The sequence below is a fragment of the Papio anubis genome, chromosome 4 (genome assembly GCF_008728515.1).
Source record: "Papio anubis isolate 15944 chromosome 4, Panubis1.0, whole genome shotgun sequence".
NCBI lineage: Eukaryota > Metazoa > Chordata > Mammalia > Primates > Cercopithecidae > Papio > Papio anubis.
This window is the reverse complement of record NC_044979.1, coordinates 73050913-73065213: the sequence shown is the minus strand read 5'-3', so window position 1 is coordinate 73065213 and position 14301 is coordinate 73050913. Positions and strand designations below refer to the sequence as shown.

The 14301-nt window shown below is 38.3% G+C and overlaps 1 long non-coding RNA gene across 3 annotated transcripts; it reads right to left on the bottom strand.

Annotated features, from left to right (window-relative positions):
- Positions 1-1191: 1191 nt before the first annotated feature.
- LOC110742863 lies at positions 1192-10908 on the bottom strand. 3 transcript variants are annotated; one of them, XR_004183210.1, is made up of 5 exons: positions 8874-10908; positions 7254-7423; positions 7015-7110; positions 4402-4453; positions 1192-3226 (listed from the first exon to the last, which is right to left on the bottom strand). It is a non-coding gene; the product is annotated as an uncharacterized LOC110742863 (long non-coding RNA). The 3 variants fall into 3 exon arrangements; XR_002521076.2 differs by having other exon boundaries at positions 1192-4453; XR_004183211.1 differs by lacking the exon at positions 7015-7110 and having other exon boundaries at positions 1192-4453.
- Between the last annotated feature and the right edge of the window lie 3393 nt (positions 10909-14301).

Genomic DNA, 14301 nt, shown 5'->3' with positions numbered 1-14301 from the left:
TCCACTCCCATCTCCTCCTCCTCCTCCTCCTCCTCCTCCCCCTCTTCCTCCTCCTTCTCTCTCTTTCTCTCTCTTTCTCTCTCTCTCTCTCTCACACACACACACACACACACACACACACACACACACACCCCTCTATAACAACTTAAAGATTTTAAGTAGGGACTTGAGCTTGGGTCCAGTTGTTTTCTATAGTTTTCCAAAATGTTTCTTTTCATGGTGTTTTTCCGATCTTAGAACGAAAAGAAAATCTATGACTCACTGTGAGGTCAAAACACTCAACATGACAGAGCTCTTTTTCTCTCTGTGCAGATTTCACTTTTGTGCTTGCAACCTTGTTGTTTGTGGATAGAAATCCTATTTATTTTGTATTTTACTGGAGATTTATTTATACATATACTAAGTAGGTGTCAACAGTATACAAATCTTATCAGAGGCCTCACAGTATACCCGGAAATTGTGTGGTATCTGAGAATTCACATAGTGTTCTCTGAAGTGTGACAAGAGTACTAGAGTATTAGTTCTGCAGAAATCTAACACTTTTTTTAAAAAAGAGGGAAATATGAGGACAGGCAGAAACATATTTTCTGTAAAATAGTTTTTAAGGTCCCAATTTCTTTCTAGTCTATATGATATTTAAAATTTAAACTACCTGAACTTTCCAAAAATAAATTTACATAAAGTATAATTTCATGGATGAAGGAGTTAAGTGCCCAATAGAAGCTGCCCCTATGATTTCCTTTGTTAATGAACATGGGTTGTCATGATAACAGGAGGCTATTATAATCATGAAAAAACAGTAGATCTGTAAGATATCTGTGAAGATTTTCTTTGGTTTAAGGTGAAATCAAAGTCTTCTGTGAAGTTCACAAAGTGGACATCAGGAAAAATCACTAGTACCTAGATGCCCTTGATCAATATTTATTCTTGAATAGAAGTTAAACATTTTAAAATGGAAAGCAATATATCTTCTATGTTATTCTTAAACCCAAAGGGGACACAGCTAGGAGAGGTGTTCAAATCACTATTCAAAAGCAGAAAGGGTCTGAAGACCTACTGTGCCAGGCTAATCTTTTTATTGCTGGGAATTAAGGAGATACTGGGGAAGTCTGGGTTTGACACCTGGTAGTATGTGTTATTCAGTGCTCTGGGCAGCAGCTATGTACAAACCATTATAGAAGAATGCTAGTATTTCAATAACGAGTAAGGTCATGTTTACTGGGCACAATATGGGAGAGAAGTGGTCCTAGCATCAATAACAACATTCTTCATTCGTCCCTCTTGGGACTAAAGCAAAATGTAGAGATTGTGCAGGGCTGAAGCCCCTCATTCCCAGTCCTTGGCATCTTGTTTTCTCCTTGAAAATCCTGAGAGTGGAGAGCCTGGAAGATGTTCCTGGTTCGGTAGGTTTATGAGAGGGTGCTGACCTTGGAGCCGCTTTCTACAAGTTGTACTGGTGCTCTGCCGGCTGCAGGTCAGGGGAACACTGAGTTATGGCAGCCAATTCTGATGATGATAAATGATCATAGCACTTGACCTTCAAGAAGATACCAGAGCAACCAAACAGAAATGCATGTGTCTGAGCAGTTAGACTAATTCAGTTACAACTGCTGCTACGTTTGGTTTGCAAAAGGAGCTAAGACAAGTTATAGGCAAGCTAGAACTTGAACGGAAATGTTGATCTGGTTTCTTATTCGTAGGAAGAGCATCATGCAACTGAAGGACATTTCTCCATTATAACTAAGCCAGGTGGATAATAACGTCTCTTTTTCAGTTTACAGACACGTGTTGTTTTCACAATGCAACAAGTTAGATATTGTTTAACAGTTAACCAAGTAGAACATGGATGCAGATAAGCCTGGTGGTCATCCAGTTATTTAGGGCTTCTATTCATTCTAAGATGACTTTTGCTATATACACTACGAGAATTCATTTTTCGTAAATCGTACTCAACATTTCTTCTCTTCAGATTTGATGGTTTGTGGTGTTACAAAATTAAAAAAAAAAAGTGTACCTTACCATCTGTAATTTTAAAAATTCGTATGGAAGATTATTAAGTATAAACTACTTCTAATTTGAGGGAAAGAGGGTTATCTTTGAGCTGGAGAGAAAAGAATATCTTTCAAGAAAAAGCTAAGTACCATTTATGTAGGAAAGGAATTTATATAGAAAAGATATCAACAATCATGTTTGGAGGGCATGGTAGATATATCCAAAATAATTTGTTTATTCTCTGTCATCTGAAGAAACATTAACTAAAGTCCTTGGCTATTTTTTGATTATACTGAATGAAATAGCAGCCCCATTTGACCAGGACTTAAGTATTTCAGACAGCATTATCTAAGTTTTTAAAGCATGAGCTGAATAGCAGTGAATGAAGATGAATTTACTAAAAGTTTCTCTCCTAGGCAGGGTAGAACTTGCTTGTTACGCAGAAAAATTGTAGCAAATAGTAGCAAATTGAAGAACACAACTCTAGGGATTAAGGCAGTCAACAAAGAGATGGGTCTCTGTTCTCCCTGACTTTTCTCTGAACTGGACCAGACGATGCCTGTAGGGATGGAACCAAGTCATCCTGCTTAGAAAACCATTCTCAGAGGTGGCTACATCTCTGTTCTCACAGTGGTTTTTAGTCCACCATCCTCGACCACACTAGGTCTTGATGCTGCATGGCTTGTTTGCTGAACAGAATATTTCATACACAACAATGTGTGGTGCTCTCTGGCCCCATCACAAAGTTGCCTTGTATGCCGAGATGTCAACTGGAATCAGAAAGTCAGAAGAGACATCTTGAACGGGCTCTGTCTGGTACAGGAGTTCTCAGGAGGCATGAAAGGGCACCCTCATGCTTATTTTTCTGCCACAGGGTTCTGGCTAATATACTCATTGAGGAGATACCTTTTTATTTGGTAAAGTCTATAATACTGAAAAGTTGTCACAGAGCACAGGCCCATCTGACAGTGAATCAACGGTGATTACGAAAGCACCTTAGCCATCTTATTTGACTATATGGTTAGAAATAAGAACATTTGGTTCCTTGACCAGAAATTACCACCAACTCCAAAAATAGACATAACTCCTAACAAGCGAAACAAGTCTCTTGATTCTTCTTCTGATTTTTCATTCAGCTTCACAGTGATTTTAATTACTTCAGAGCACTGACCAATTACTTCAGAGCACTGACCAAGACAGTCACACTTAGAAGAAAACATAACTAAATGACAGGCTGTGAAAAAAATAATAAGACATTTTTGAGAGATGTGGCAAAAACTGAAATGTAATAAAAGTGTCTGAAGAAGCAGAGTCTAGTAATTATATGCAAAATGAAAGAAACAAAAGCAAAAAGAGATTTTGGGTCATCGTTTCTGATTTAAGAATGATGGATAACCAGTCACCCACCAGTAGTAGGCTGGTTATTCACCCCCAACTCTGCCCCCAACCCCAACACTAACACCCACATCCTAAAGCCTGGAGCCTGGGAATATTCCTTTATTGACCAAAAAGGACTTTGAAGACGTGGCAAAGAATCCTGAAATAGGAAGGTTATCCTGTATTATCCTGGTGAGCCCTAAATGCAGTCATAAGTGTCTTATAAAACGAATGCAAACACCAGAGAAGAGGAGAAAGCGATGTGACTATGGAGGAAAAGATAGGAATGGTATGATCACAAGTCAAGGAATGCCAGCAGCCACCAGAATCTGTTAGATACAAGGGACAGATTCTGTCTAAGAGCCTCCAGAGGGTGCTGTCAACACCTTGATTTCAGTCGCCAAATATCGATTTTGAGCTTCTGGCCTCCAGAACTGTGGGAGGATAAATTTCTATTGTTTTAAGATACCAAGTTTGTGATAATTTGGTATAGCAATCTCAGGAAACTAATGGTTTCCTCATACAAACCATTCTTTTTCCTTTATAGAAACCAAACCATTTCCTTTCATTCCGTTATCTGTTACACCATCAATGAATCAGCCAAAATAGGCAATATGCACTATAGATAACACAGTCAGCAGGCGTTGGTTTTGTTTTTGTTTTTGTTTTTTTTTTCCTGGTTGATGATAATCTTCATAAAAGACCTGCCAGACACCACTCAAGAAATTTCCAAATGACTTTCAATCTTTTGGTTTTTCTGTTCCTTCTGGTTCTTTTCTTTCTTTCTTTCTTTCTTTTTTAAAGGCAGAATATTAACTTCATTTAGCAGTTACAGCTGTTGACCTGGAAGTCCTTACCAGCAGCATAGCAGATGAGTGAGAACAAGAGTTATGGGTCCTGAATCCATAGGGAGGCCAAATTAAACACAGCCAGAAAAATGCCTCCATTGTGAGTAAAGACAACATATCTTCTTTCACATGTTGTACTAAGGATCAGGAGAGCTGAAATCTCATGTTGATTTCTAATGATTACCTTTGTCTTCTTCAGCAAATGACTTAGTTTCTCTAGGTCTTAGGGTCCTCGTCTGTAAAATGAATCAATAAGATACATTGTGACATTCCTTGAACCCTTAACATTCTATGAATTCATCCAGCCCTGAGTTGAAATTAAAATTTATAACAAGCCCAGCTTTATGGAAAGAATTTGTGGTCAGCTCTGTGGGTACCAGACATCTCATCATCCTAATCACAAATACCAGGAATTTCACTCAAAGCAGAGAGAGAGAGAGAGAGAGAGAGAGAGAGAGAGAGAGAGAGAGAGAGATTCTGTTCATTTAAAAACTTCTGGGTAAAATGACATAACATATTAGAGTAAATTAACTTATCAATCTTCATTATAGGTGTTTTCATTCTGTTATTGTAGACAGATTACACTAGAAATATTAGCTTATATGTCTTTCTATCCCACTAAACAACAATCTTTGTGATAGAAGGGACTAGATCTTATATACCACTGAATCCTCATGACCAAGTACTTAAATGCTGGTACAAAGTAAGTGCTTAGTAAATATTTGTTGTACAGATGCATGGCCAGCTGGGTGACTTCTCTCCCATGATAGGATATCAGAAGAGAAGTGGGCAGTAGAATGGCTGAGAAGGTCCCAGGAAGGGGAACACAAAAACCAAAAACATCATCTACATCTCTTAGCTGTGATGGACAGTACAGTTCCCACATCACCTACCCCAGATTTCACTCATAGCTTAAAACCTTTATCATGTTTCCCTGGAGAGAAAATTGGGTGCTCTTAATCAGAGGTTTGGTTTCTTTTTAAAACATTCTTTATCTCTCTGAAGCACCATTAGACTGTTAATTGAAATAAAAGAGACTTAATTTGTAACTGGGACTTGATGAAGTGGTAATTAGAAACAAATGCTATATTGCATTTGAATGCTTTCCTTATTATTCGCATGTCTATTGATTCTTTTTAAACCACTCTGTTCAGTTGAATTTCAGTAGATGAATTTCAGGTATTTTTCCATTGAAAATGACAGTGAAGAAAATTGCCAAGCAATGAGACATTAAGCAAAAAAATGAGTATTTGGCTGGGCTATTTTTCATGATCTTTGCTATTTTTAAAATAATTAATCCAGCTTGTGAGGAAAAAACTATGGTGAGTTATGCCCCCCTCTACCTGCAAAATTAGCCTGAAAAGACAATGTTATCAAGAGTGGGCCTGAACTTGATTTTTAACAGGTTACACTTTAACACTTATGGCTTAAAAAAAACCCAGAGAGTTCTTAATTTATAGGATCTTTAGGAAAGGGTGCTAATACTAAATTAAAAATATTCCACTCAGTCAGGTGACTCTGTGTTTAAAATCTCCTCTGTTACTAGGAACCAAGAGATTTACAATGTTTTGTTTCTTTTTAGGCTGACTTGGGGACTACTATTGAGAGATACAGGACCTTTCTCCACATCCTCCTCAGACAAGCCATTCAAATCACTACAGTTTATACTGTAAGGTACTTTCTATTACACTCTGGTACATTGTTATCTATAAAATATATACTCAAATAAATGAGTTACAAATATTTATCTTTATTACATAATTAAACTGGACATACTTTAGCTAATACATAAGATTTCTTTTCGAAAACTAACTTCCTATATCTGTTAAATCTAATCCGTGGGAAAGTTGGACCCTTAGCAACTGGTCTGTGGGTACAAATAAGATCAAATCTAAACTACGCCTTCCTCCTCAGTCCCTGGCCCCCTTTTCCTTGTATTAGATGGCTTCGTTCACTGCCCAGAACTTCTGTTATACCTCTAGTCTCCATGTGCCTCTTCCTGAATCATCTTCATAGTTCTCTGCTCTTCACCCTTCAATTGCTTTCTCTCTCCTTGCCCATTTCTTAGGAAATGACATCTCTCTCTGGCTTCACCAACCACACACTAGAGTGTGCCTGACTAGTAGCAGACACTAGTCTGCTGCTAGTTAAGATCTGGGTCATTATGAAATGATTATTCCACAAGATCTATATCAATAGTGAAAATAATACACTTTTAAAACCCTTATCATTGGGCTGAGTTTTTGAACATCAGTCAGCTTTAGCAGAATGTGAACATAGCTGCATGCAGAGTTAGATACAGAGTGGCATGCAGTTCCTGAATTCTCTTATCCAAGTCACCATTTTTGGATGGGATCTCAAAAGAATTAGGAGATCCTGGACAAAGTTCCCTAGGGAACTGAGATTCTCTGAGGAGAGTTCTCATAATCAGAATCATAGGGGAATTTATGACATTATCATTCACATTTACTCCTTCACTAAACCCCTCCTCACTATCCCCACTGACTTCAAAACAAAACAACCACTAGGCATCATCTCCCCAAACAGTGTAACAATGTTGTCTTTCAAGACTTAGTTTCTGTCACGGGATAGAAAGTGTCACTGTGGTGCTGGCGAGGACACACTTTCCCTGGAAGACACTCAGAAGAAATGGAAGAATATAGTCACTTGGCTCTGGGAATTCAGAATTCAGAATTCAGAAGGATTCCTTTTCCTCCAGAGTAAACCAAGAGCAAATCAAATTGCTTGATCTCCCTTCAGCGCTCTCATTTTCTTTTCGCATGTTTGAAGTGTTTACCTGACCTTGCCTCTGAATTCCACAGCTGTCCCGGAATCACCGGATTACTTCCTGTTTGGTTGATCAATGTTACCTTCCTTTATACAAATCAATAGTCTGAAAGTCATAAGCATCGTTTAAAAAGTTAAAGAGCAGACATAACTAAATGAGACAGTGGGACTTACGCAAACTTAATACCCAGGTCAAACTGAATTCACCCAGCAAAAGGAACAATAATTTATTTTGTTGTACCCAGTTACCTCCAAACAGATTTTGATTGTGTTGATTGCTGAGGATGCATGACAAAGAAAAACAGCTGGAACTAGCAGTCATAAATCTTGAGTTCTTGTTCTGGGTTTGCTGCTAACAGGCTTTGTGACCATAAGCAAATCACTTAACCTCTCCGTGCCTTTTCTATCTGTTACCCCATCTGTAAAACATAAATAATAGTGCTTGCCCTAACCTGACTTCTACAACCACTTTAATACAGCTAATGTTACTAAGATAATTAATCCAGCTTGTAAGGTAAAAAACATGGGTGAGTTATACCCCACTCTACCTGCAAAATTAGTCTACAAGCACAAAATATATAAACTAAATAAAAAATAAGATGTACTACAGTGAGTTATCCTAATCCAACTCTCTTCCTTGTTCTTTTATATCAGGATGAAGTTACAAAGTATTTAGTTAACTAACCTGACACTGTTACAGTCTTTCTAAAAGGCTGTCCTATTTAGGAAGAAGCTGAAATGAAAAAGACAAATGAATGGCTCTTTCTCTCAGGCATCACTTTCCTCGGGAGCAAAATTAACCCAGCATCCTAACCACTGACTGATGTGACTATGGTATTACATGTTAGTGAGAAGAGTGGGAGGGACACACAGGAAATGGAGAGGATGACTATGATTTGAGCTGTTTGCAGAGTCAGTCTCTCCTTTGGGGTCAATGGTGGAGGCACCATGTAATAAATCTTCTGAGATGGGTGCCTGAGACCTTGTTACTGGAAGGGACTGTTTGACTAGCCACCATTCTTTCCCCCCCGAGATGGAGTCTTGCTCTGTCACCCAGGCTGGAGTGCAGTGGCGCAGTCCCAGCTCACTGCAACCTCCGCCTCCCAGGTTCAAGCAATTAATTCTCCTGCCTTAGCCTCCCTAATTGCTGGGATTACAGGCACCCGCCATCGTGCCCGACTGATTTTTGTATTTTTAGTAGAGATGGGGTTTCACTATGCTGGCCAGACTGGTCTCAAACTCCTGACCTCGTGATCCACCCGTTTCAGCTTCCCAAAGTGCTGGGATTACAGGCGTGAACCACTGCGCCCGGCCCATTCTTTTATATGTTACACATCCACTTTCACTGAAGAGTATGGAAACTATTTATGTCCTCTCCCTTGTATATGTGTCAGACTTGCCAAACAAAGTGCCTGGTTGTTCTTAATTTCTAAAAGGCTTTAGAAAGGAAAAAGCAGAAAGCTTAGTCAATAAAGGCTCACAAAAGACAGGCTTGGGGTCCCACTGCATGTCTTTCCCCACTAAAAATATAAATGGGCGTATCTGATCCGTAGGTGCTCTAATTTCTGAATACCCAACCTACAGTCTGCTACTTAGTCAAAGATAAGTATGATTTGCTAAATTATATACTTAAACCCAGCCAAAGTGGCAAGGTTTTCCCTGTCAGATTAAGAAAGTTTAATTAACTTGTCTGTTATGTAGATAGCAAGGATTGGGGTCAGAATTTGAATGCAGATCTCTCTGACAGTCAAACTGGCAAAGCCAGTAAGTTTTTGACTTCTCCACCCTGAGGTGATAGTTGTGAATCACATCCCTAGCACTTATTTTAGTCTGAAAGGGTTTGAAGTGATTTAGAAGTGGAAGGAGTACCTCATTTCCGATTGCATTCGTGAACTTTCGTCTCACAGATTGTGAAACCCTTACTGCTGTTGTCATTACTGACACTCATTTGCAACATATGGGTTCACTGGGCTTTCACAGATGGAGCTCTGGCTGCCTTTGTTGACTGGTAAGTGGAAATTCGTCATGGGGACCCTTGGAAAGTGAGCAAGGAAAATATCATGCAGGAAAATGTTGTCACCTGAAAAAGTTACACAATTTACAGAGTATGAATGTGCTTTCTTAAGAACTCCTGGGTCTTAAAGAAGTTTTTAATACTTTTACTCAACACTTATATAGCCCTTACTATGGGCTGACAGTGTTAGTGCTTAACAATTATTAACTCATCCAATTGTCATGAAAACTTGATGGGGCAAATACTATTATCATCTCTGTTTTGCAGATGAGAGAGTTGAGGCATACAGAGCTTTAGTACTTTTTGCCCAAAGTCACAAATACGATTTATGGCAAATCTAGGATTCAAATCCAGGTATTTCTGCTCTAAACACCATGCTCTTGAGCATTCTGCTATACTGCTTCCAGAAGACAGTTGGTGTAGATGTGATGTAAACAAAAATTCAGTAAAGTGAATACTAAGTAGTATGAAGCTGAATATTTTCTCCTTTGGTTTTTAGGTTTTCATTAGCTTCCCAAGTAAAAATATCTTTAAAGCATTAAAGTTAGGAGTTTGACATCTAACGTATGCTTATTTAAAAAGAAATTGAAATAATTTTCGATTAGTGAGGGTGGCTTAGAGGACTCGGTCCTCCATGTGTACTTGCTGGGGCCAACTCTACTTCACTGTGCACTGGAGGCTGGAGGAGCCCATTGCTCGCTCACGTGTATCCAGGAGTAGCACATGCTTGGGCTATGGTGGGCCTTCAAGGTTGAATGAATGAATGCCAAACCTTATCCTGCCTTCTGGTGATGGGGGCTTGACTCAAGTGTTGAGAGAAGACATTTTCTCCTTCCCGCCTTCAGTGGACCTTGAGATACATTCCTTAGTCTCCCTGAAGAGATTCCTTTGTTCCCTTGGGACTTTTCTATTTCAGCCCTACTTCTTTATGCCTTTTCCTTCTTGTTAAATCTTCTGTTTTCACCACTCTTTTATTGTTTAACATATACCTTAGTTAACTAATATTTATTGAGCAATTATTACATGCAAGCTCTCTATTGATGGTTTCATTTTAACCATCATAAAATTGTGGCAAACTCTTAAGTCAATGCAACTTCTGTCATGTGCAAACAACTGCATGACCTTCATGTGTCCCATGAACCTCCCAGTAGGAGGCTGCATCAGTTTCCTGTGGCTGCTGTAGCAAATTACATCCAACTTGGCATAACAAACCCAGAATTATTTTCTTACATTTCCAGAGGCCGGAAGTCTGAAATCAGTTACACTAGGCTAAAATTAAGGTATAGGCAGGTCTGGAGACTCTGATGGGTGAATCCTTTCCTTGGCTTCTCCAGCTTCTGGAGCTACCCACAATCCTTGGCTTATGACCCTATTCTTACATTACTCCAACCTCTTGTTTTCATAGTCACATCCCCTCCTTTGTCTTCTGCAGTGAAATCTTCCTCTGTCTCCCTCTTTTAAGGACACTTGTGATTACATTTAGGGCCCACCTGGCTAATTCAGGCTAACACCCCAATCTCAAGATCCTTAACTTAAGCACTACTTCAAAGTCTCTTTTGCCATATAAGGCAATTGTAATGGTTAGTTTTTGTGTCAACTTGACTGGGCCATGGATTGCCAAGATCTCTGGTTAAACATTACTCTGGGTATGTCTGTGAGGGTTTTTCAAGATGAGAATAACATATGAATCGGTAGACCAAGTAAAGCAGATTGCCCTCTCCAGCGTGAGTGGGTCTCAACCAATCCCTTGAGAGTCTAAATAGAATAAAAGGTGCAGTAAGGGAGAATTCACTCTCTTTGCCTGACTGTCTTCAAGCTGGGACATTGGTTTTCTTCTACCTTCAGACTCAGATTGGAACTTACACCACTGACTGTCCTCTCTCAGGCCTTTGCATTTGGACTGGAACGATACCATCAGCATTCCTAGCTTTCTAGCTTGCCAAATATAGATTACAGGGCTTCATGGCTCCATAACCATATAAACCAATTCCTTCTAAAAAATCTCTTTCTACATGTGGTGTATGTGAGGCAGGCAGGGATTGTATCTCCTCTTGGTTCTTGTTTTCTGGAGAACCCAGACTAATACAACACATATCCATGGGTTCCAGGATATGAACATTTTTGGGGGCCATTCTTCAGCATAGCTAGATGCTCAAAGACATTTAGTTATATAGTATTCTAAGAATCAGATAATCATTTTTATGTTCATCAGACAACCCCAAAACACAAAATATCAAATATGTTTCCTCTTTTTAGTAAGACAGTCTGAATGCAATTAAGCACAGTCATAATTGAGTTGTACAAGGAGTCATTTTCTCTCTTCGGCTCCATCCCAAAACACTTTTAAAAATTATAGTGTGACTACTATTTTCTTTTTTCAACCAAACTTTTGGAATCACTCAAATTCTTATAAAACTTAAAAATCCCTTAACGCAACAAATCGTCTCCTAACTTTTTCTCATTTCTTAGAGAGTATGGTGGCTTTAGAACATGTCCATAAATTGTTTAACATTCCACCCAAGAAAGAGGCAAACTTTTCTTCCTGACCCTCCCCCTGCACCTGGGTGGACATTTGTGATGATTTCTGCAAATAGAATATGGTACATGTGACGCCAAATGATTTCAAAACGTAGGTTACAAAAGGCCATGAAGATTTTGTCATTTCCTCTTGGGTAATTCACTTTCACGACCTCAGCTGCCATTTTAAAAGTGTGACTAACTTGAAGCTGCTACGCATGAGTGATCATGTGGAGAGATCCCATTGAAATAGAAAGAGATGCCTGAGGAGCTGCAGAATTCCAGCCTCTGGCTGTCATGTCTCCCCAGTGTTCAAGTCTTCCAGATGAGGCCTCAGACATTCTAGCAACTCCAACCGGAGTTTGCAAACTGCAGCCTGCGGGCCAAATCCAGTTCACTGCCTAAATAAAGTTTTATTGGAACACAGCCATGCTCTTTTCTTGTATGCATGGTCTATGGCAGTGGGCTGTAATCGACTATTTGAGTAATTTGACAGTGACCATTGGTCCTGCAAAGCCTAAGAATACTTGCTATCTGGGCCTGTACAAGTTTGTCAATACCTGTTGTAGAGTGTAGACACATTCTCCTCACTGTGCCCATCTAAATTTCTGAAAATCTAATAGCATAATAAATGCTTGTTTTATACAAGTTAGTTTTAGAGTAATTTGTTATGCAGCAATCTAATAAATGCTTGTTTTATACAAGTTAGTTTTAGAGTAATTTGTTATGCAGCATTGGATAGCTGATACAGAGTTAGAGTGATATCACTAGGACATTTCTAGGAGTCTTTTTGTTTCTGAAGTATATTCGAGCTCATTGAATATTACTGATTTTGAAGAAAATCTCTATTAGCTATCACCTTATTTCTCTGCTTCCTTCACTGAAAACTCCTTTGAAGAGCTATTTTTCTCCACTTATTTCAACCAGATTTTTGACTTTTATCATTACCATTTCACCACAGTAACTACTATCAATGTCATCAAGGGCACTTGCCAAAGCCAATGTGTTCAGCTTGCTCAAACTCTGCAGAGTTTTCTTTTCTTTCTTTCTTTCTTTTTTTTTTTTTAAAAAAATCTTGGTTGATGATTATTTCTTTCTGGTCTCCTTAGTCGACTACTCTTTCCTTTCTTCTCTGAGTTGCCAAGATTCCACACCTCTCTGGGTTTCTATGTAACATGACTCAGCATGTTTTGCCCATTTGTCTGTGACCCTTCTTCTTCTGTTAAGCTTCTAGTTGTTAAATTACATCAGGGAGATTGCTTCTGAGTCCTCAACTTTTCTTCATCTACTTTTTTCTCCTCTTTTCCTGGGAGAGTTGATCCAGCTCTGTGGCCATAAATGGCCCTCCTGTATTGGGTGCATATATATTTAGGATAGTTAGCTCTTCTCATTGCACTGATCCCTTTACCATTATGTAATGCCCTTATTTGTCTTTTTTTGATCTTTGTTGGTTTAAAGTCTTTTTTATCAGAGAGTAAGATTGGAATAGCTGCTTTTCTTTGCTTTCCTTTTGCTTGGTAAATCTTCCTCCATCCCTTTATTTTGAGCTTATGTGTGTCTTTGCACATGAGATGGGTCTCCTGAATACAGCATACCGATGGGTCTTCACTCTATCAAATTTGCCAGTTTGTGTCTTTTAACTGGGGCATTTAGCCTGTTTACATTTAAGGTTAATATTGATATGTGTGAATTTGATCCTGTCATGATGCTAGCTGCTTATTTTGCCCACTAGTTGATGCAGTTTCTTCATAGTGTCGATGGTCTTTACAATACATGTAAACGCATACGTATAAGTACAAACACAGCAAAACTGAGAAAGGTGCAAAGATGTCTCATATGTCCCCTGCCCCGCTACATGCATAGCCTCCCCCATTATTAACATCCCCCAAGAATAAATGTTTTATTACATTACAAATTATTTCAAAAATACCAATATTTTAAACTGGGGATTTGATAAAGAAGATGATGAATAAGCAAGTGGCCCAAAGCTCTAAAGACCTGATAAAGACAATTCATATAAAACCCATAAATAATACAAGTACTTCTAATTGACAGAACCAAGGTCAATTAAGTTTAATGCCAAAGGATATTAAGGAGAAACTGAATTGTTGAATATTAAAAATTTGAAAGAAGAAACATCTGTGATTCAGTGTTCATTTAATATAAAATTTATGGCATACATTTTAGAATAGAGTAATTTTCCGTATCCTGAGGGGATTACATATTTTTAACTTTTTCTTTTGCTTGTAGAGATAATTTCATATTTAAGCTTAAATTCCTATTCTGTTTCTCCAAATTGAAGATCAATTAAAATATTAAGGATTACAATATTAAATTGATTATATGAGAAAAAACTATTAGGTAAAATATTAATGGAGAGAATATTAAAATGTTTGGGGCTGTATTAAATATTTACTAGCTATAGCCTTTAATAAATTAACAGTATTGCCAAAGTTTTTCTTGCTGCTGCAGCTATTAAAAGTAGACACCAAAATAGCCATTGCATTGAGTATGAATAAATTAACCTTTTGAATGAATATTATTCCATTTAATGAGTTTTATCTTGCCATCTTGAATATTTGCATTAAATATTAACTTTTAGCTAACTCCATGTGAATAGCATGGTAGCCTGTGAATTTGGATAATATGAGGACTAGGGTTGTATTTTAAAGATGTTCTTTGCTCTTATTCTAAGACAATGGCATCTTTTTTCCCAAGTGAAATGAACTAGTTCAAATACATGTATATGCTATTTGTACCAGTAGG